General features: G+C 41.8%; 2 long non-coding RNA genes and 1 other non-coding gene across 3 annotated transcripts in view; all 3 read left to right on the forward strand.

Annotated features, from left to right (window-relative positions):
• Positions 1-9,364: 9,364 nt before the first annotated feature.
• On the forward strand, positions 9,365-9,436 carry Trnaa-cgc. The gene has a single exon. It is a non-coding gene; the product is annotated as a tRNA-Ala (tRNA).
• Positions 9,437-9,893: 457 nt separating this feature from the next.
• On the forward strand, positions 9,894-13,174 carry LOC121436780. The gene is made up of 4 exons (XR_005972785.1): positions 9,894-9,951; positions 12,140-12,177; positions 12,751-12,857; positions 13,108-13,174. It is a non-coding gene; the product is annotated as an uncharacterized LOC121436780 (long non-coding RNA).
• Positions 13,175-18,324: 5,150 nt separating this feature from the next.
• The window catches only part of LOC121436805, a 31,743-nt gene continuing 27,056 nt past the window's right edge, over positions 18,325-23,011 (forward strand). The window contains exons 1-2 of the long non-coding RNA XR_005972817.1: positions 18,325-18,343; positions 21,058-21,152. This is a non-coding gene — a long non-coding RNA (uncharacterized LOC121436805). The remainder of the gene's footprint in view (positions 18,344-21,057; positions 21,153-23,011) is intronic.

Here is a 23,011-nt window from a genome sequence, read left to right on the forward strand (position 1 = left end):
CCATATAATAGGCTGGCCCAGAACTCATGATCCTCTTGCCTCAGTTCCCTCACAGCTTTTGTTAGCATTATATATTATAGACGATTTTCAGCACACCCAGAGGAAACAATAGGTCCTTAGTCAAATAATGATCTGAATTTTATTCCAACCTTAGACCTTACTTACTTTTTACATTATAGTAACCTATTTCTTTAAAATTTATTAATTCTGTAATTTAGTTTCTTCGTCTTTGTCCATATTCTGCTACCTTACTTCTACTTTTTACTTCTTAATATTGAGAATTGGACCCAGGACCTTGGACAGCATGAGCCCACAATCTTTCACTGAGACACAACCCTTTCCTGTCTTTCCAGTTTTTCAACTGACTCACTTGCTCCCAAGCATAGATATATGACTTTCAGAAAAATCAACTAGAAAAGTCAGTAATTTTTAGTTTACTGTCATTTATGATCTTCTAAAACTGTGCCCACTAATAAATAAATTCTAAAACTTATATTAGAATCCTATTTTAGTATGGTAAAGACAGGTTACATTATGATCAAGAATTATGTTTTTGGTTCCAAGTTTTATTTTTTGTTAAGAATCACAAAAAATAAAAGGAAGAAAGAAAAACATAAGTCAAAAATAACAAAAAAAAAAGAAAATGTCTAAGTAAGAGAGTGGCCTGTGTTGTTAGATACCTTAGACATACAGGGCCCACCTCTGTCCCCATTTCCTGACTACCTTGAGGTCCCGATGGCTTATGTAGTTAGTGCACTTGACTTTTCCTCTTCATGATAGATTGCTTTGGGTACTTTGTTGAATCTCAGAAGTCCATAGTTGGTAAAGTAATGACTTCTGGCTGCATTTGAGCCTTACCCACACACCTTATCTCTTCTTCCAGGTTAGACGACTTTATAACACCCCAGGCTGACTTGAGATCATGTCTGGATTTCTTTATGTTCAGAGCTTCCTGAGACTTTAAATGTCTAACTCCTGATGTGGCTGTTATTTCTGCTACTAGCCTCTTCCCTCTCTTTTTATCCATAGCAGAGCCACTGACAGTTCTTGAGCATTTCCCAGAAATGTTCAACAACTTGCATCTGTCTTGGCCTCAGGGCAAATGAGGTGACAAGTTTCTGGGCAAAGAGGTGAGTGATGAGGTGTTAGAATAACCCTCAGAGCTCATAACCCTTGAGCCTTCAAGGGCAAGGGGAAACGGGGAGGTGGGCCACGTCCTTCTTTACCTGACAGCCACCAAGAAGAAAAGAGTATTCTCACAAGCATGAGCTCCAACCAGGTGCCATAACATGGGTTCCAATCCAGTTTCCACACCATCTAAGCCCACATACAGTTGGATCTACTCCCTGTGATACCTTCAGGTCCATCTTGCACAGCAGTGGGACTAGGCTAAGTACAAATCCCTGAGCACAGTGCTTTGCTGATGTCATGCTAAGTCTTTTATGCATTGCATCCATTTCTTTTTGTCACACAAGTATAGTAATACCTTCCTGCCATGTGAAGGTGAGGACAGCACATAGCTTGTCTGTTTGTGAGTGGTTCCTTGCCCCTTTTAGGTTAACTGTGGCCCAAATTCATAACTCTCTTGGTGACTCAGATAGCTGATATACTGCCCCTATCTCTTCTGTTCCATCCTGTGGTAGATTGCTTCAGATCAGATGTGATCTATAATCTCAATAGCCCCCTGCCAGGGACCCATTGTCTCCTCCTAAGGAGTATTAACTCAAATTGTAATCATCTTACTACATGTTCTGGGAAGTTAGGTCCCCTAGAAGCTTTCCTGACCAATACCAGGAGAGGTTAACTCCTTTCCTAGGTCAGGAATAGGATTCTTACAGCAGCTACCCCCAACATAGGAGCTATGCCCAGAAGCTTGTACCTCTCAAGGATCCTTTGTCCTATGGCAAGCACTGAGCAACTCCCACTGCAGGGTCACCTGTACAGGAATGGAGGTTGAACCGAAGCCTCCTCTTTTCCTGGAGGTAAGGTATCCCTTGTCCTCCCACCAAGCTCATACTCTTGGGTTTACCCAGAGGTTCTAGACTCCACCAAGGAAATCCCATATTCCCCATCCTAAATCTTTCTTATAGGTTTAAATGGGAGCCTTTCTCACCTAGTTTTCTGGAATCTTTCATGTTCCAAGGTTTATTCTTGGAAAAGTTGGGAGAGTCGGGGAAGAGATCCCTGGTGGAGATCAACAGGAACTGGCACAAAGAGGGAGAAACCCAGGAGTCCTCCATCTTACTGCCTGTATATTGGGATGGGACCAAGCTCCAAGACAAGGGATTAGTCTCCTTGAAATTCAGAAAGTGGGGGTTGTGGCTTCAAGAGAAAGATACAAAGGAAGATTCTGTCAAGTCTCTCCACGGAATGGGACGTCCAGGTCTACAACAGGGCTACTTTCACAGTAACTCAGAAGAAGCTCAGGCTCCTTCCTCACATGAGAGCTCTTAACAAAGAGCTTGGACCACCTTCAGACTCAATGAAGCGAGGAACAGAAGTGGGTGTCACTTTCAGACATGGGTTCCTTGAGAACAGAATATCTCAAGGCTTTTCATAGGCAGATCCTGCATCTTCCTTGCTCTCAGAACACGGATTCATACACTCCCATCACTATCCTCTCCAAATCCATACCCTTTTCTAATTCAAGGGACTGATAAATTCACTGGAAAGAAATAGAGACTGACAGCTATGAACTGTTTTAAACTCTTCTTGGGCAGGACTGTAAGGATGTAGGCCTTACTCTTCTTAGAAATAAGTCTGGATGTTACACAGAGATACCCTGTCTCAAACAACAACAACTACAACAACAAACCCTCACACAAACAAATAAATAAAAACAAAAAGAGAAAGAAAGAAAAGAAAAGAAATAGAACTAGGTCTGGAGTCTCAAGAAAATAATCACAAAGCCATTTTAGCAAGGCAAGAAGTTTGACTTGCGCAGAATGGCACATAGCCGTGCCCAATCAAAGTCAAGAACACTGAGCAGAATCCCATTTGGTTTTTGGTTTTTATTTCTACCACAAAAGGGAGCCTGTGCCTTAGCCTGAGGGGTCAGAGCTGGGCCTGACATGATTATCCACTTGGGTAACTTGAATGGCTTAGCTGGTAATTGAAGCACAAATTCTGAGAATACCATGCATCGTGGAACACACATTTTGATTTGAAGAAGTGCTGGCCCGGGGGAAATTTCAATTTTTTTCAAGTGGATTCTCTATTATTAAAAAAAAAAGACTTTGTCTTATTTAACCCTTTAATAAAGACAATTTGCCTTATTCGCATTTCCCACAATCCCACCAAGCTGTGGTTCCAGTTGCAGAAATGATTGTACTACTCAGAGCTGGAAACCTCAGGCTAGGCAATTCTGAGACCTGAGTCCTGAGCTTCTCTTCAAGAAAAAGGAAGCATTTGTGTAACTAACAAAATTTAAGATCCTTACGCATTTTTTATTTTGATGCAGGCTTACACGCTGCCTCCCAGATATGCCTTGAACTCGTGCAATCTTTCCGCCTCATCCTCCCATAGTCTGATATTACAAACATGAGCCACCACACTTGGTTTAAGGTCAGGGACCATCTTAAATGCAGAATGCCTAGCATACCCAGTCTTTAATGGGGGGTTCAATAAATTCTAGCAAGAAAAATTAACACAATAATAGTTATAAGAAATCCTTGATATGATATTCAATGTTAACAACTTGGGCCTTTGGTGTTATATATAGTCTGTCATCACAATGTTTCTTAAATTGTTAACATAATTACTACCATTTTAGAAGTAAGAACACGGAGATTCAGAGAGGTTGAGTAACTTGGTCACAGTCACATTGCTGTGAAGTGGAAGGGCTGAGATTCAAATTCATGAAATCTGGCTTTAAAACCTGCCCTTTTGGGGCTGGAGAGATGGCTCAGTGGTTAAGAGCATTGCCTGCTCTTCCAAAGGTACTGAGTTCAATTCCCAGCAACTACATGGTGGCTCACAACCATCTGTAATGAGGTCTGGTGCCCTCTTCTGGCCTGCAGACATACACACGGACAGAATATTGTATACATAATAAATAAATAAATATTAAAAAAAACCTGCCCTTTTAAGCTTGCTACCATAACCAGAGCAATGCAAAACTAAAATTATACCTCCACTGCTTCAGGTCTCAGTTACTATGTTCATCATATGTGAATAACAATGCTACATGCTTGCACAGCATTATGAGACATAGTAGCTAGCATGTAAGAAAGTATCTGTCACATAGTGGGCATTAATGTCATCTGCCTTTCCTTTCACACCAATCAGAACAGGGAGGAATGAGGGGACGTGGAATGAAGGCATAGTGGTAGAGGAGCTAAACACCAAAGTTTCAGGGTCAGATGCTTCTGTTCCAGAAACTAGCCACGAACAGCCTGCAGATAGGTGGTCAGCATTGGGAAGACTAGAGTAATGGCCTCAGCCACCATATTCCGTAGTCTAAGGTCGGGAAGGTCCATAGGCAATGACCAGGACTGTTGAGTCAAATCAGAGGATCCAACCCTTTATTCAATTTCTATATCGCTTGGAGCTGATCATCTGACTCTGGATACAATTCCTATAGCTGAGGGGGTGGGTGCCTTGCCTGGTGTCCAGGAGCTTTCTTTAGCTGACTACGTATGACTCCCGGTCTCAGAGATAGACTTCAGCTCCTTTAAAGGAAGAATTTCCCAATAGATGGGAAGGAGTCTGAATCTGATGGTGAGCTCTCCATTTTTTTTTTTTTTTAAAAAAGTGTGTTCAGGTACTGTTAAACACAGGCAGAGGCCCACTGCCCCGGCAACCTCCTAAATCCACCGCAGCTATTTATTCAGGATCCATTGGCTGAGGCAGAGTGGAGGGCAGTGGAAAGCACGGAGTATTGTCCTAGTCTCCAGAAAGGGCAGGAAAGGTTTGGAAGGGAAAGCCTCACTACAGGCCTAAGTCTGCATGGTACCAAGAGGAGGTATGTCTCCCATGTTCTGGAAATGATGCAGACTTGAATGTTGACGTCAGAGACCTAGTTACAGACAATTGAGAAGGGGATTAGCAGCACATTGCTCTGTTGAGGTTAGGTAGAGGAGAAAGAACACCAAGAGAAAGGTGCCACTCCTGCCACAGAAAACTCGGTGGAGAAGGGGCATTTAATCCAAGCAGATCTATAACAAGTGCGGCCAAGAGGAGTTGGTAACATGGAAGACAGCACCTGGCATACAACAGGCACTTAGTAAGAATAAAGACTTAGCAGGGACTCCCCTCCCCAGTCTAAAGAGCGCAAATGGAGGGCCTCACGAAAGAACCATGAGGCTGAGTACAGGAGCAGATACAACATGGCCCATATCTAGCGTGAGCAGACAGATCGGGGTAGAAGAATAACCTACTCATAAACAAAAGCATAGCCTGCTGAAAAGGGCACTGAGAGCCAAGATTAGAAGGCAGAGTCCCAGTATACAGATGGGCAAACTGAGTTCAGCTAATGGAAAAGGACTGGCCCTGGAAATCTCTGCACATGAAGCTAGAGGAAAATGTAGGCCTGGCTACAATGGAGCTAAAATCAAGAGTGAATACACTCAAAATATGCACCAACAACCCAGATAACCTCTTAGTCCCAAAGGGTTCCCAGGCTGTTTGGTGTGGTAAATTGACTCTAGCTGGAAGCCTGACTCTTCCCACTGTCTCCCTCTCCACACCCCCTTCTCTCTCTTTCTCCCTCCCTTCCCCCTTCTCCTCTTTCCCTCCTTTGCTATCTTCCCAGAACCCTGCCCTGCTAAAGGGAGGAAAGCATCAAAAGAAAATGCCTTATTACAAAGCAGCCTCTGTTCATTGCCTTGGCTGTTGTTAGAGGGGCAGGGAAAGGTTCTGCCTCTGTGCATGCTTACGTGGGCTCAGGAGGGTACCGATGAGGCAAAGTTTGGGACTCAGCTACATATATCTGTCTTCTCTTTGTCTCTTCACATTCAGCATGAAACCTAGAAATAAGAAGTGCACAGTGAGATGCACCATGTTCACCAGCACTGTCAGATAAATAGCAACCGTATTTTCAGGTATGATATATTCCACATGTTGCATGAGATATAGATATATATTTATATGCACTTTATCATTTAGCACAGAAACTTAAATAAGTTTCCTCTAATATGAAGTCCTACAATGATCTTCTCTTTTTAAAACTTTTCTCCACCCCCTTTATTGAAAACAGATTCTTTTCAAGTTCACTATAATCTGAATACAATTTCTCCTGACTCCCTTTCTCTACTCCTCCCAGCTCCACCCAGTCTCTTTCATCCAGGTCCACTTCCTTTCTGTCTCTCATTTTAAAAAACAGGCTTCTAAGATATAACAACAAACCACAACAAAATAAAATATAATAAAACAAAAATAAAGAATAATGTTTATTATTGTATCTTGCATTCTATTTTCTCCACGTGCTAAGTGCTGAGATTGTAGGCATGAACCACCAGTCTTGGCTAAGAGGATTTGGGGGGGTGGGTTCTATTGTTTTTTAAATTGATCAATTTGTTTTTTAAATTTCATTTTACATTCCAACCACAGTTCTGCCTCCCACCTCTGCTCACACTCCCCATGCCTCCCCACAGCAGCCCACACCTTCTCTACTCCTCCCGAGGGGTAAGGGCACATTAATTTGGGGCAGTACCAAGTCCCTCTTTCCTGCATTAAGGATAGCATCACATCTCAACACAGAGAATGGGCACCAACAAACAAGGCTGAGCACCAAGGATAGAACCTGATCCCACTGATGGGGGCCCCCTCAGATAGTCCAAACTTCACAACTATCTCTCCACATACAGAAGGCCCATCTGAGTCCATCAATTACTGGAGAAGCCTCTATAATGATAGTTGGGGTAGTCACCAATCTGATAATAGGGGAAGGCCGGTTCAGGAACCCTTTCCACTACTGCTAGGAATCTTAGCTGGGATCATCCTTGTGGATTCTTGGGAATTTCCCTAGCACCAGGTTTCTCCCTAAAACCATAGTGACTCTCTCTATCAAGTTCCCTCTTACATTGCTTTCCCACTTCATTCTCTATGACCATCCTGTTCCCTCATGTTCTCCTTCCCCATTGCCTCTCCTTCACCACCTCCTCACCCCCAGTTTACCCAGGGGATTTCATCTAATTCCCCTTCCCAAGGCGATCCATGCATCCCTCCTTGGGGCTTCCTTGTTACCTAGCTTCTCTGGAGCTCTGGATGGCAGCCTGGTTACCCTTTGCTTTACATCTAATATACACTTAGAAGTGAGTGCATACTATGTTTGTCTTTCTGAGTCTGGGTTACCTCACTCAGAATTTTTTTTCTAGTTCCATCATTTAACCTGCAAATATCATGATGTCTTTTTTTCTGAAATAACAATAATACTCTATTATATAAGTGGACAGCATTTTCTTTATCCATTATTATATTGTGAGACATCTAGGTTGTTTCTAATTTTGGGCTATTGGGAATAGAGTGGAAATGAACATGGAATAGCTAGTGACCTTCTGGGAGGTTGAAGTGTCCTTGGGGTATATGCCCCAAGTGCTATATGTGGAATATGAGGTAGTTTGAGTCCCATCTGGAGTACAAGTATTGAAGAGATCAGGATACAAGGAACCTATCTAAACACAATAAAAACAATTTACAGCAAGCCAACAGCCAGCATCAAATTACACGGAGAGAAACTCAAAGTGATTCCACTAAAATTAGGAAGAATACAAGGATGTCCACTCCCTCCGTATCTTTTCAATATAGTATTAGTTGACCTAGCTAGAGCAATAAGACAACAAAAGGAGATCAAGGGATACAAATTGGAAAGGAAGAAAAGTCAAACTTTCATTATTTGCAGATGATATGATAGTACATATAAGTGACCACAAAAACTCTACCAGAGAACTCCTACAGCAGATAAACACCTTCAGTAATGTGGCAGGATACAAGATAAACACAAAACAATCAGTAGCCCTCCTATATAGAAATGATAAAATAAAGAGAAAGAACTCACAGAAACATCCCTTTTTGCAAGAGCCACAAATATAAATTATCTTGGGGTAGCTATAACTAAGCAACTGAAACACCTATATGACAAGAACTTTAAGTCTCTAAAGAAAGAAACTGAAGAAGATATCAGAAAATGGAAAGATCTCCCACGCTCATGGATGCTCTTGCATAGGTAGGACCAACATAATATAAATGGCAATCTTACCAAAAACATTCTAGAGATTCAAAGAAATGCCCATCAAAATCCAAACACAATTGCTCACAGACTAATAGAACAATATTCAACTTCATGTGAAAAAAAAATTACAATAGTTAAAACAATCCTGTACAATAAAGGAACTTCCAGAGGCATCACCATCCCTGAATTAAAACTTCACCATAGCGCTGTAGTGATAAAAACAGTTTGGTATTGGCATAAAAGCAGACACATGGACCAATGAATTAAATTAAAGCCCCAGGTATTAATTCCTCTGGGCAATGTGCCTTGCCTTCTCTGAGGAGTAGATGAAGGTTGGGGGGACGGGTAAGAAGAGGGAATGGGCTGAGGAGAGGGAATAGAAACTTGGATGGTATGTAAATGAAAAAAATAGATTGTTTTCTTTTTAAAAATACTCACTTTTCTAACTCATCTGAACATACATGAAATATTTATTTAATGATTTTGTATATTGAGACATATACTAGGTGATGTATGAAAAGAGGACATATTTCAGAAAACCTCTCATTTTTGAAACTTACAAAGCATGCAGTGAGATACATAAACATGCAGAAAGTGACAGCACCTTAGGGTTTTGTGAACCAATAGCTACCGCACATTTAGTTATTGCCGTAAATGGAGTGATGGACAGTATTGGCAACGTTAAGAAACAAAATGAGCAGCCTGACCAAGATTATAAAAACTGCCTTTCAAGCCCGGAAACTAAGGCGTCTTTTAAAAGAGAAAGGAGGTATGCTAGAGAGGGTTTCAGGAAGCTACCCATACTCTCAAATATGACCGCATATCAGCAACATATTATTATTAATTCCCCATGATACTGGCATGTTGAACCACCTGCAGGTAAAGTTGAAGTAAAATTGATGGGACTGAGTAATTCAAAGTATCCTTCATTGTTAGCTTACCATGCTTCAAAGAATATAAGGTTTGTTCTTATAATTGTTGTTGTTATTATTTTTATTGTTATTAGTTTTCCTTTGATTGAAAATAGATTGTTTTCTCATGCAACAAATGTCCCAAGAATCCTATCAAAGCACTAAACTCAACCTGGAATCCAGTATGCTCAAAGGACCTGATGCAGACCCTTTGCAGAGACTCTGAACGTTGGCGCGGTTCCTCTGACTTCACAAGGGCTTTGATGAAGCTGTTACCAGGTGTGGGGATGTAGCTCAGAGGTAGAGCACATGTTTCGCATATATGAGGCCCCGGGTTTGAGCCCCGGCATCTCCAAAACAATACTTTTAACCTTTGATTTTCTTTTTTCAGGATGTTTCTGTACAAGGTGTCCCAGAATTTAAAGTCCCGTGATGAGGTTATATATGCATAGCTAATTATTGGATAAAATTGCTCATTTGTCACCGTGACAGCAATGTTCATCTTTGTGACGACATTTCCATAGATACCACCATGGTCTGGTGAGTACAATGTGGTCGGGCTTTTAGGGATATGCTTTGTTCACAGAGCGGAAAAAAAAAGAAAAGCTCTGCATTCGTAGTGGGGACAGTTTCTCTAATGGGTATGCTTTCTTGGGTGAAAACAAGGGTGAAGAGTTCTTCCTTTGAGAGGAAGTAAGGGAGGGCTGGGCTGAGCCATTCCTGGTTACTAAAGGGGGAGGCAGCATTGCGGTTGTCATAGAAACCGGGGTCATTATGGCGACTCTTTTCAAATGGCGACCTGACGATGTCCTGGAAAGGAGCATTCAGTTCCTGGTGTTTGGACTGAGTTGAGCTTATGGATTCCCGGAGGTGAGCACCAGAATCTTTCTGAGGGTTGGGAGGCAGATGCAGGGATTCCAGACCCAAGTAGGACCACTCCTACCTCGGGGTTTGCAGCCTGTGTTTCTCCGGAAGGAGAGAGACTTGGGACCATTCTGCCTCCTCCTGTGCTGTTCTGTACAGGGCTGTGCTGGAGCCATTGTCCAGGAGGGGAGTTGTCGGAGAGTGAGCAGGAGGGAAATGAGGCCAAATGAGCACTCTGTGATCCCGACTTCCCACTCTGTGCGTGAGATTGCTCGCTGACATTTGAGGTTTTCCGTATGTTTCATAGAAATGTTAGAAATGTTTTATCAGATATGTGTATTTCTAACTTTTCTCCTAGCCTCAGACTTATCATCTCAATTCTCATCCATGTCTTTGGAAGAGCGGGAGATTTTCAATTGTAAGATCCCACCTTCTCTAGTTCTTCAATTACGGTTTTTATTCGGTGTCTTGTCTGCGAAATCTTTGCCTGGCACTCAGTGACAGGGATTTTCTTCTTGTGTTCTGTTTGACATTTATAGGCTGATTTTTATATTTTTACATCCGTAATTTATTTTGAATGGTCTTCACATATGATACGATGTAGGTCCTTGTTTATATTTGTGGGTATGGATATACACTTGCCTCAGTATTGCTTCCTGAAAGGCCATCTTTCTGCATCAAATTGCCTTGTTTATTTGTGAAACATCAGTTCTCCAATTATCCAATCATGGTACATATGCCAGTAATCCCAGTGCCTGGGAGGCTGCAGCAGGAGTATGGTCAGTTCTTCTCAGCACACACTACACGCACTACACACAAGCTTGATGCCAGCATCAGGTACAGGAAAAATGTTGACTCGATATAGGCAGTGGTCTGCAAATGTGTGGATGTGAGCGTGGAATGTTGGTTTTGGACTTTTTCTTGCCAACTTTGATTCAATAGCATGCTGGTCCAATTACTGTAGGTTCAAACAGAGGTCTCCTATCAGGCAATGCTGTTCTCTAACATTTGTCTGTTTCTAAGGTTTACACAAGCTATATATTTAGTCTACAATGTTTAGAGTTATCCACTCAATTTTTAAAAAGAATAAGTGCTATTTTGTTGTTAGTGCATCCAATCTGTAGCTCAGTTTTGAATCAACAGAAATCTTACTAATAATGAATTGTTTGAGCCGCGAACATAGTTGTCCTTCATTAAGACAGGTTGTCTCCAATTCAGCAATGTTTGGAAATCTCTCGGCCTATCAGCACTATGGATCTATCTGTCGGGATAATGCACAAATATTTGTACTTTTTGATTCATCTATAACTGCTATTATTTTTTAAACAAATTTATACATATTGTTTTTTCTGTGAACAAATTATTAAATCTTCTGTAAACTGTCAGGAAACAAGTGTCAATGAAACTTACAAAGGATATTTTTTGTTGAAAGCATGGATTATCCCATGATGAAAACGTTATTTGATGTGTAATGCAGTTTGTCGTTAAATTCTTATCGGCATTTACAGGTTATTATTGACAGTCTGAAACAAATGAGAGAAATGTCCCAGAGACAAATCCATGGCCATCGTCACAGGAATCTCATTCAGACCACATAATTTAGTAGCTCTCACCATCCTGTGTGTGGTCAGAGATGAGTCTGTTGTAACGTGATTGTACCCCTTGAGCTCTCAGTAAATACCAGGAAGCTAGGAGAGTGAGAATGAGAGGTGTCTGTGTGTGTGTGTACAGGAATTCCTTGGCAGAGGCTGGTCTGCAAAGCCTGGTTGATTGACTCTTAGACCTGCAGTGATATGGAGATGGTGGAAGTCGCAGTCCCAATGCCTAATTACAGTTTCCTTTGTGTTCTCTTGAGCCCATGAGTAGCCACGCCTTGGGCCCCCTGTGTTGGACTTACCTAACACCTTGTCACTAACAGATGACGTTGGACCTGACATTTAAAATATCAGAATATGTCTCCTTAACAAAGCTCTAAGCTTCTGCGAGTCAAAGTACTGTGTGTCATCACATAGCAGCTAGTAGCTGAGGTTTCTCTGCTTTACCATAATAGTCTACTTAATATTATCTCCAATGCACTGAAGGAGAGTCTATAGTTTCTTCATTCTGTTATTATAAAAACTTCATGAAACTGTTTCCACATTGTAACATGCAATTTGTACTAACATAAACCTGTCTCAATCATGTTTATTCACAGATATTTGATTCCAGAATGAACTCACTTCTTCCTTCGAGGTGAGAGCTGTGTGTTTACATTGACAATTGTTAGTGTGTGTTGTGTATATACTCATGCTTGTGCAGATATCTCCCTGGATATATATGTGTGAATGTTAGTTAATCACTTACTGCTGTGATAGGTTATGTGTTATAATTCTCCTGGTCCTCTTCAATGATTACCTGGTGTGTAGTACACTGCTTACTTATCTCCATATTTCTTTACTCATGTGCTGACTTATATCAGTATGGCTCAACACCCATTTTCCTAAACTGTTTTCATCTATTGCCGTTCTCTATTTCCATGCTCCATTTGTCCCAGTATTGGCTAGAGGAATCCATTTAAGATGGCATCAATGAATACCGCAAATTCACCTTAAGCTTAGGAGCTCACAGCCCTGCTTCAGGGAAAGTTTGCCCCAAATTAACAGCTCTGCTCTGGTAGGGGAGGGTTACCCCAGCCAGGTTGTTACAGCTCTGCTTAGATCCTCAGAAGAGTAACAACTCTGCTCTGCTAAGAGAAACTTTTCCAGTTCTGCTCCCCTCTCCTCCGCTTGGCTCCAGTTGAAGTCATTGCTTCTCTGTTCTTCTTAGGCAAAGAAGGTCTTACCCAAGCCTCATTCAAGAGATTCACTGGGAGGGAAGAGTCCAGGAGGTGGCTGACCCTGCAAGAGTGTGAAAGGCAGCTACCAACTGAACAGGTACAGGGTGGTTTCATGCTCAGTGATTAGCTTGTTTTCCTGCTCTGGGATTGGTTCCTTTTATGCTGAGAGATTGGTTAGTTTGTTTTGCTGAATTGGTAAGTGGAAGAGTGTGTTTCTGTGGCTTTGGTTTCAGGGGCAAAGTGTGTTTATTTCACTGGCCTTTTTAAAACGTTGGGCTCTGGTTTCAGGGCCAGTGAATTGATTCTAGTCTCAGGGTCAGTGTATGTTTCTTTTGCTCTGGTTTCAGGATCAGGGTGTGCTGCTTTGGACAGAAAGGGGTGTTGTTTCCCCTAGAAACAGATATGCAGTCCATTGTGGGCCAGCAAGTGAGTGCTGAGAACCCAGCCCAGGTCTTCTGTAAGAACAGCAAGTCCTGTTAACCATGGGGCAATCTCTGAAGTCCAAGTCACCAAATATAAAACGTAATTTGTATTTTTCCACTTTTCCCCATAATGACAATAGACATCTTCTTATACTCAGGTAGGTATAAGTTTCATTATTATTTACCAATCCATAAAGTTTCTTTATGATACTTAGGTTCTCATACCCAACCACTGCCCAACCCTGTCTGCAGAAAAATACAACAATCTGATATTATAGACAAATTTATATATGCTGGAATGTATTAGGATAGAACCAGAGTTTAGAGACATCTGGCCTTCATTCATCTTGAATATATGTTTAAATTTATCTCTTTTGTTGCCCATGATAATTGTTCATTCTTAATATTAAATAGTGTAGCATTGTATAGCTACACGGCAAGTTTTATAATTTAGTTTATTTCATGTGTATATATGCTTGCCTACATATAGGTATGAAGAGCGCATGCATGCCTGTTGCCCATGGAAGCCAAGAGAGGATATTGAATCCCTTGGCACTGGAGTTAACAGTTGAAAACTGCCATGCTGGTTTTGGGAAATGTGTCTTTGCCTGTTGCCTGTTGCTGAGGTTGTTTTCAATTTCAGTGTCTTGTATATAAAGCTGTTGTGAACTGAAATAAATAAGTCTTTAAAAGAAAATATGTCCTCTTTCTCCAGGTTATATATTTGGGTTGTGATGGCCAGATGACAATTAACATATGAAGAAACAGAAAAAGATTTTTCCAAGTTATCATCCTGTTTTCCATGGCCACCAGCAGTGGGTATGGGAGAGTCATCCTCCACAAACTTGCCAGGTCTTTGTATGACAAGTCTTTATTTCTGAGTATTTTATGGGGTTGTCTAGAGTCCCCTCAGAGTCACCTGTTGATGGAGGAAGGTCATTGGCTAATAAAGGAACTGCCTTGGCCCATTTTATTGGTTAGAAGATAGGTGGGAGGAGTAAACAGAACAGAACGCTGGGAGGAAGAGGAAGTGAGCTCAGACTCCACAGCTCTCCTCTCGGGGGCAGAAGCCTCAGAGAGACGCCATGCCCCGCTCCTGGGCAGACACACGAGATGAAGCTCCGACCTAGAATCTTCCCGGTAAGACCGGTGCTCACAGATTATTAGAGATGGGTTGATCGGGATAACAGAATTAGCCAGTAAGGTCTAGGACTAAAGGGCCAAGCAGTGTTTAAATGAATACAGTTTCCGTGTAATTATTTTGGATAAAGCTAGCCGTGGGGGCGGCCGGGTGCCGGGGACGCAGCCCCGCCGCCCTTATTACTACAACCTGTCTCTCTTCCCTAAGTGTTAAGGATGTTGCTGCTGTATGTTTCTCTGAGTGGAGCATCTACTCACCCTTCTGGTCAAGTTTTATTTCCTGAATTGTCTATTTTCTTAGTGTCTCCTTTAGAAGCTTTCTGTATTCTGGATAAAAGAAGACTGTCATCTGATATACAATTTCCCACATTCATTTTCCCAGGTAAGAAAAATATGTTTCTATCATATATTTGGAAGAATAGATATTTTCTCACTTTATGGAATTCATAACACTCCAGTTCTTCATTTAATGAAAGGGGGTTTGCCATATCTAAGAAGTTTGTTTGTAATTCATGAACCTGAACATCCAATTGTATTCTGCTACAAGATTCATGTTTAGGTTGTAATTTGGACTTCTTTTAGGTTTATTTTCCCTATTTACTGAGGGTCTGCCTGTATGTCTGTGTGTGCCAAATACACGTTTGAGTGCAGATGCCCACTGAGACCAGAAGAGACTGTCAGTTCCCCTGGATCTGGAGTTACAGACATCTGTCACCCACCATATGGGTGCTGGAAACTGAAGTCAGGTCCTCTGCAATAGCAAAAGGCACTCTTAACTTTTGAGATGTCTCTCTAGTCCTGTGTAGATCATTTGTTCATTCTCGATTGACTTTTGTATCCTGCGATATACGATTGTCTATATTTATATTTGTGCATGGGGAGGTCTGCTTGTCCCAAAATAAGACAGAAAGACAGGGCATTGAAGGGGATATGAGAGGGAACACACAGCCCCTCACCCTGTAATCATTTTTACATTTTCCTGACATTCAAGAGACCTCAAGCCAACTGATAGAGCCAAAATTACCTGCAGATATGATGCAACTATTCCTAAAGACATCCCAAATAATGTTTAAAAATAACAACAAATAAACTAGAGTCTGAAGATAGGGTTCATTCTTTAATATCACTGGATGTCTTCCAGAGGATCCAGGGTTGATACCCAACACCTACCCGATGGTTCACAACTGTCTGTAACTCCAGTTCCGAGAGATCTCATAAAGTCTGGTACTGTCTGTGGGCATTAGGTACTCACGTGGTGCACAGACTTCCCTGTGGAAAAGCATTCAAAAGCAGAAAATAAAAAACGCAGTTATGCTTTCTTAGGGGCAGAATACTTGTAGCCTTGAGATGGATGATGATAGCACTCTATTCTATCGCCTAAGTCACATAATCACCTTACAATTTAATTTACTGAAAGAAACTTTAAAAGGAATAAGCACATTTAAAAGCATTGCTTTTTAGTTTCATTTTTTACTTTTTAATAACCTATTGAATATTTTTTTCCTAATGGAAAAATAGAACCCATTTAAAGAGTAAAAATATTCTTATAGTTAATTTAAAAACCTGAATATAGGCTTTAATGTAATTTAATCTTGAAATTTTCTGAATTACATTCTTTCAGCAATGTAACTTTAGAGCCATAAAAATCCTCCCATTTCTCCCTCTCCCACTGTACCTCCCTCCCTGCCCACCTCACATACCCTTTGCAATGACACCTAATCTCAAGTCTCTCTCCAGTCCACTCTCAGGCCATCATGCAGGAGCCATCCTTATTCTGTGTGAGCTTCTATCCACAGGATTAATAAGCTCACAACCTTTGCTTCATCCTGGCTGTTTCTGAAATTCTTTACTGCTTCCTAGATTCATCTTTACCAGGGTCAAGGTCATCAAAGCGACAGGGTTATCCTCAGGCTGCTGGTCACTGTGCTGGGCTGTACCTCCCTACCACCACCAAGAGTCCCAGAAATCCTCGGTGAAGAGCATATGCCTGCTTCACTGAAGTGTCTTTGAGTCTTTGCTAAAGGTGTCCCCTCACACATGTGTGACACTTCTGTCCCCTTCATATTCTTTTCTGTCTTATTGTCATTTCCAATCAGGCACGCTGTCTACATTTCTCTAGGTTTATAAGGAGTTTGGAAGTCAGGTGTTCATCCTCCAAGTTTGTTCCTTTATAAGGTTGTTTCAAGCTGGGGTTCTTCATATTCACTGTGAGTTTCAGGATAAGCCCATTAGTTTATGAAAAGTCTGTTAGAGTTCTGTTGGTATTGCACTGGATCTATAGGACTGTATGAGGAGAACAGACACCTGTATCTTCCATTGCATGAAGATGATTGTAGCGTGAGTTCTAATTGGTCTTAATAATAAAATCTGGAGTCAGATATTAAGTGGTTGGAGCTATAAGATCAGAACAGCAGAGCAGCCAGACACTAGATCTTTCCTCGACAAAATCCTCAGACCAAATGGAGCATCCTGTCTCTACAAGACCTCAGACTGACTGCCTGGATCTCCTATCTCCTCCCACCTTATATTCCTCTCTTTTCCCAGCCACATTCCTTTCATTCTCCATCTCCCTCGTGCTGGGATTAAAGGTGTGTGACACCAAAGCACTTTGATGAAAGATGTGAGTCACCACTGCCTGAATCTGTTTCTTTTTTAGACTGGATCAATCTAATGTAGACCAGGATGGCCTTGAACTCACAGAGTTCTGTTTCTTAAGTGTTGGGAAAGGTGAGTTCCAACACTGCCTGTCTTCTGTGGCTAACTAGTGGCTATCTGTACACACTGATTCTCAGGCAAGCTTTATTGTCATGGAAGAAACAAAATATCGCCACAGTCGATGAATCTATACATCTTTACTCTCAGCAATGAGTTGTCCCATTCAGTGTCTAGGCACTACAGAGAAGTGGGCAGGGTTTTCCTAATTATTTCATATTTCCTGATGCTATCTCCAGTGACAGGGATTTTAAATTACAGCCTCCACACATTCATTTCACTGTGGTCAGCTGTCTGTGTTAAATTTAGACAGAGTTATTGATGAATCTTTTAGGTTAAAATATTTAATTACATTCTCTATGATGAAAATGTCTTTGATGCAAACATATATTTGCTGTGTTTAAAATTCAGTACTTTGAAGTTGCAAGTGAATTATGAGAACAGAAACAAATGTCCAACACCCAGTTTGGGGGAAAATTTCTAAGGCAGCCACAGGTCAAAGGTTTGCCCCAATGGCATCTTTGGAATCATAGAGATAGTCCTTTACCTCCCAGCTAGCTCCATCAGGGAGGTGCTGAGATCACGGTGGAGAGAAAGAAGGGGATACATGTGAAGAGTTAGGTATGTATGTGTAACTCCAGAAAGGTTTGTATTATGAAGAATACTTAGGTAATTATTTTCAAAATATCTAATATTATTTTCCCCAACACAAAAAGGAAGAGGTTAGTACTCGTGTGTTTTCCCTCTTGTTTTCCCATCCAGTCATGCAGATTTTAGCAGTGTTGCTGTGGACTTGTACAGAGGGGGTGTTTTATGTATGGTTCTTTCCATGTTTATTATAACCATGACGCCTGCTAAGTGTTGCTCTGATACCTACTTCCCTGTGCAGTTACTAGTATACAAGCATTGCTTGTCTTTGAGTAAAGTTTCCCTTTTATCTTTTGTTTATTAATGGATTTACTCATGCGTTTGTGTCTACTCAGAAACACCCATTTCTTAAAGGAGTACTCCTTTGTCATCATTATATACTGTGATGCTTAAATTATCCCATAACATGCCCGTGGGAGTACATTCAAGAGGACCTGCTCTTCATTTGTTATCTGTCTAGAATTCTGGATTATCTGACCACCCCTGGGAAGAAAGCCAAAAGCAAATGCTTCTTGTCAGTGATACTTTGTGTCCTCTGCCTATCAATGTCAGGTCTCTTCTATGAGAAGAACAGCAGGACTGCAGAGAGAAGACGCAGAATGTTGACAAGAAGCTGACATGAGCCCTTGTTTCTAGTATGTGAGTCATCATTGCCACCAATGTGAGTGTGTGTGTGTGTGTGTGTGTGTGTGTGTGTGTGTGTGCGTGTGATGTGTACATGGCTGTGTATAAAGGGTCTGTGAAATGAACAAAGAAGAGGAAGATGTCACTGCACATCTTTGACTTGACTGGATGCAGACAGACTACTCCATCCTTATATTCAGTACAGTAGAGTGACAAGATCATGTGGGACTCACCAGGTGAGTCATTTCCTTTTCTCTTCCCATCTGTGTGACCAGCAGCTGGTCTGTGATGCCTTATAGGAACACATCCTGTTGAGCAGGTCGCAGCAAAGAGCAGCACACTGTGAAACAATGGCATTCATAGACTCCCCAGATGACTGAACCCTGTAGGGGTCCCTTTAAATGACCAGGACTGAAATGGAAGCAATCCCCATCAGACCATTTCCCCGAATGGGCCATGCATGACTGCATCACATTTGGAGGGATTGCTTATTAAGATGGTAGAAATCTGGATCCACAACAGACACTGAATCATGCTTATTAAAATGGTAGATATCTGGGTCCACAGCAGACACTGATTCAAACCCTGGGAAGTGGGGTGTGGCATAGCCACTTCTTTCTGATGGCTGTCCATGTTAAAACGTATTGCTAGTGTGTTTGATATTCTGTCTTCCAGGATATGAAGTCACAGACTGCTTAAGTCCATACCATGTTCTCTTGTTACTGCCTTAAATACCAGTGTGTTGCATGGCATATCAAATAGACAAATCAATTCCTTCGTGTACGTTTATCCAGATATTCACATAGTGGCCTCTTTAGTGAACACCTTGTTCCTGCACTGTGAAGACTAGCACGGGTCCTTGTATATCGTGTTAGATAGGCAAACTGTCAGTAAGCAGAAGAAATCAGTAATCACAGCAATTCCGTGTATTATTGGCGCTTTAAAGATCATAAAGGGGACAGGAAATAGTTGTGATGGGGATTGTCGTATGTGATGTTACCCCCAAAGGTTTCAGAAGTTAGCATGTGATCTGAGTCCTGAATGGCAAATAGAAGCAAGACCGTGCACAAACCAAGTTGTGGGCGTGCTTGCTTCCATGGAGAACAGTGGATCTAAGAGCAGAGAACAAGGCTAGTTGCCAGAACCTTGAAGACAACGTGGACACTGCTTGGGGATAGGACAGAAAGGAAAATGTTGTCATTGTCAGCTGTGTATGACATTTGGATTATATGATCTGTGTGGAAGGTGAGTTATGGAATTGTCATGATATGTTTCCTTTTGGTACAAGGTGACTTGGCACTGAACAGAGAAAGGCCTGGGGAGGGCGGGATGAGGTAGTGTGTGGAGACAGTGGAGATGGTTCCAAAGACAGGGTAGGGATGGAGGTATGAAAGAGGGATGAAGCCATGCTGCAGTGATCAGCAGGAGAGCTGCCCTGTGCAGCCTTGTCTGGGAGAGGGCAGATAGCACCTGGATGCGCTGTGCATTTTCCTTGTGGAGACATTGCTCTAACATCTCTGGATTTGTCTGACCACATGGAGACACAGTGCTTCCATTTACTGACATCAGTTATTCCACGTGTATTGACACAGGATAGTTTGAATACCCAAACTAGTCATTGTAAAACTTAACAATTTGATAACGAGTTGCTGATGAATAATTTTCAGATGTAAAGTTTTCTAAGTACAGCTAACCGTAGCATAATTTCCAACAGAATAAGAATCTAACATTTGTCTCTTAAAAAGTGAACCCAAAATTCAGTGTATTTTTGAAAATGGCTGTTCTACAGCATGTACTGCTCTTGGCAGGTTTACAGATGAAGGAAGTGAGTAGGTTTTAGGCAAAGTTGAAGTGAAATCAGTCTCTAAATTCTGCAGCAACTGTTTGTCCCTATTTCTCCAGAAGAAGACTGCCTTTAGAAATGCTTATTTTTGACAGCTGGGCATGGAGCAAACATTCACAAGACAGAGACAGTTGGATGTCTGAGTTCAAGGCCAGCCTGTAATTCCAATTGCATATATCAACATTAGTCTGTCACATATGCAGGAACTTGTGACTGGTATTTAAAGCAGGTATTATCACTAAAGACCCCCAAATTAGCACATGAGCAGTGTGATGCTCTCAATTCACAGAGTGGGAAGCACAGCTCAGAGCAGAGGGTCTCACTCTGTTTTCTCCTCACAGAAATTCCCAGCCTGTGTTTGGAAAATGGGTCCAGGACATCCTGGCTCAGGGAACCAAAGTTGCTGGGGCTAGGAAGGTCCCACATCTCTCTGACTCTAGAAAAGTGGTTCAACCTGTGACTTGACCCCTTCAGCAAACGTCTATCTCCAAAACTATTTCCATTGTGATTCTTACCTGTAACAACTTTACAGCGATGATGAAGCAACAGAAATAATTTTCTGGTTGGGATCACCACGCATGAGGGACTGTATTAAGAGTCACGTCACAGCATAGGAAGGCTGAGAACCATTGCTGTACAGACATCCAAATGCAGAATCCGGCTTCTCAGATATCTCTGGGATCCCTTCATCATTGTCCCCACACTCCTAGGGAGGCACAGCCCCACATCAGGACACATACACTCACATCTCCGTGCAAGGGAAATCCTGTTCTTCTTTCTCCGTCATTTCTATTTCCACACACTATGCTATATTTCCAAATTTTCTTTTTTTATGTCTTCAGCACTGAGCTTAAGGATGTGTCTGATTCTTTGACCAACCTTTTTCCTGTTTTGTGATTCTTCTGCAGGGTCTGGGTCATTGGCTGTGCACACACATCCACAGACAGTACAACAACAGCCTCTAGTCCCTTGTTGCTGACCTTTGGGAAGCTGGGCATGTAAGGTAGGTTTGCTGGCAGGAGACTTGCTCTCAGGAACAGGATGTCCTTGCCAGAGGCTGGACTCGAGGATGCTACAGCACTTAGATCTGCCCAGCATCTGACGGCCCGGTCCCAAGCTCTTCACAAATGTGGTGGGAGCACATTTGGGGATTTTTAAAAGTGGTCCCTAGACACTGCTATTGCTCCCCTGGCTGTGCACACATTCCCAGCTATATTCTTGATTTCTCTGGTAGCTGTTCAATGAGAATGCTATACCATGAAAAGAAATCACTGGTGAATTTAAAAAGCCACAGTATGGGGACTGGCGACATAGCTCTCGTGGCAGAATGATTGCCTAGAATGGAAATTGCTCTGTGTTCTTTGACCCTCTGGGCATGTTCACCCTCACCTGTAATACCAGCACTCAAGGCGTAGAGGGAGGAGGAAAGAGACAAGAGAGTCATTACTGTTTATGAGAGTATGGCTCCCAGCCCCCATGGCAGATAGCTCACAACTGCCTTTAACTCTAGCCCCATCAGGAGTCAATGCCTCTGCCAATCATGTGCATACCACAGACAGACAGACAGACATAATTAAAAGTATAACTAAAATCTAAACAAGAAAAAAAAGAAGCATCAACTCCAGGTCATTGACCAAGGGGAAAACACAGTGGAATTTAAAATATGAACATTATAAAGGCTAACGGAATCTAACAGTCTACAGTCTGGCAGGGGAGATGACTCAGTGGTTCAGAGTGCATTCTATTGTTGCTGAGGATCCAAGGTAGTTTCCAGCATCCATTTCCAACATCCTTGAAGGACCATACCTCAGCTCCAGGAAGGTATGACCTCTCCTGACCTTTGGAGGCATAGGAATTCATGTGTACATACACATAGGAATATACACAACGTAATTATTATTAAGTTATGTTCATTTTAAAATTATGTACAAATTAAAATAATTGTTGTGAAACAATGAAGAAAAATGGTCAAATGCCAGGCAGTAATGAGAACAGTTTTCATCAGCGTTAGGTGGCAAATGCGTGCACTTCCAGCTATTTGAACACTGGGGTTACACGATCATTACTGCTAAGAAGTTTCAGAACAGCCTTAATAGCACAGAGAGGCCCTGCCTCAAAATGAAAACCAAACAAAAACCAGAAATATCTCAGAAAATGTGAAATTTCTTAGAAAAACAATCTTAGAGTACATGGTTTTTCAAGAGATGTGGATCATTATAAAATAAATTTTTGCAGGGAAATCAATGATAAAATTACTTATTTCGTGGGAATTCAACAATATACATGTAGAAATGGAATGAAAATGTTACTGGGCCGAGAAGAAAACAGTAGCATTAAGAATGTGTTTACATTAAAATGAATACTTGAGCTGGGGCAGTGTGGTAAGCTGGGAGGACCAGCAGCACTCTGAAGGCTGAGGGAGGAAGGGGAAGAGTCCCAGGCTGGGCTGGGCTGCTCTGAGACTCTGCACTAAACACACAAAATAGTTAGCAGGACTATTATCATTCCATTCACTGTGGGAAAGTTTCAGCTTAGTTCTGTCATGGGAAACCATCCTCTTTTCACTGGATGTTAGGCAGAGCCCTGTGTGTCCCTGGCAGACACATTAAAGATTACCATCCCCTAAATGGGGAAGTGACTTCCTCACCAACACATACAGCAAGGCGCACAGAAAATGGCGGCTGGGACTCTACTCAGATAGCTCACTCTCTGGAGATTTCCCTGCAGACAGCCCTGTGCCTTAGGGGTAGGAATAAGCCCAGCAACAGACACAGATTTCCTTATGGTAGTACATGTGCTTTCCTGTGGTGTTTGAAATTTCGTATCCAGGAAGGAAAGTACTTTAAAGTGTAAACTGAGAAA

This window comes from Microtus oregoni, unplaced genomic scaffold (assembly GCF_018167655.1).
Source record: "Microtus oregoni isolate MIOR12 unplaced genomic scaffold, Mior012 000050F_003, whole genome shotgun sequence".
Classification (NCBI taxonomy): Eukaryota; Metazoa; Chordata; class Mammalia; order Rodentia; family Cricetidae; genus Microtus; species Microtus oregoni.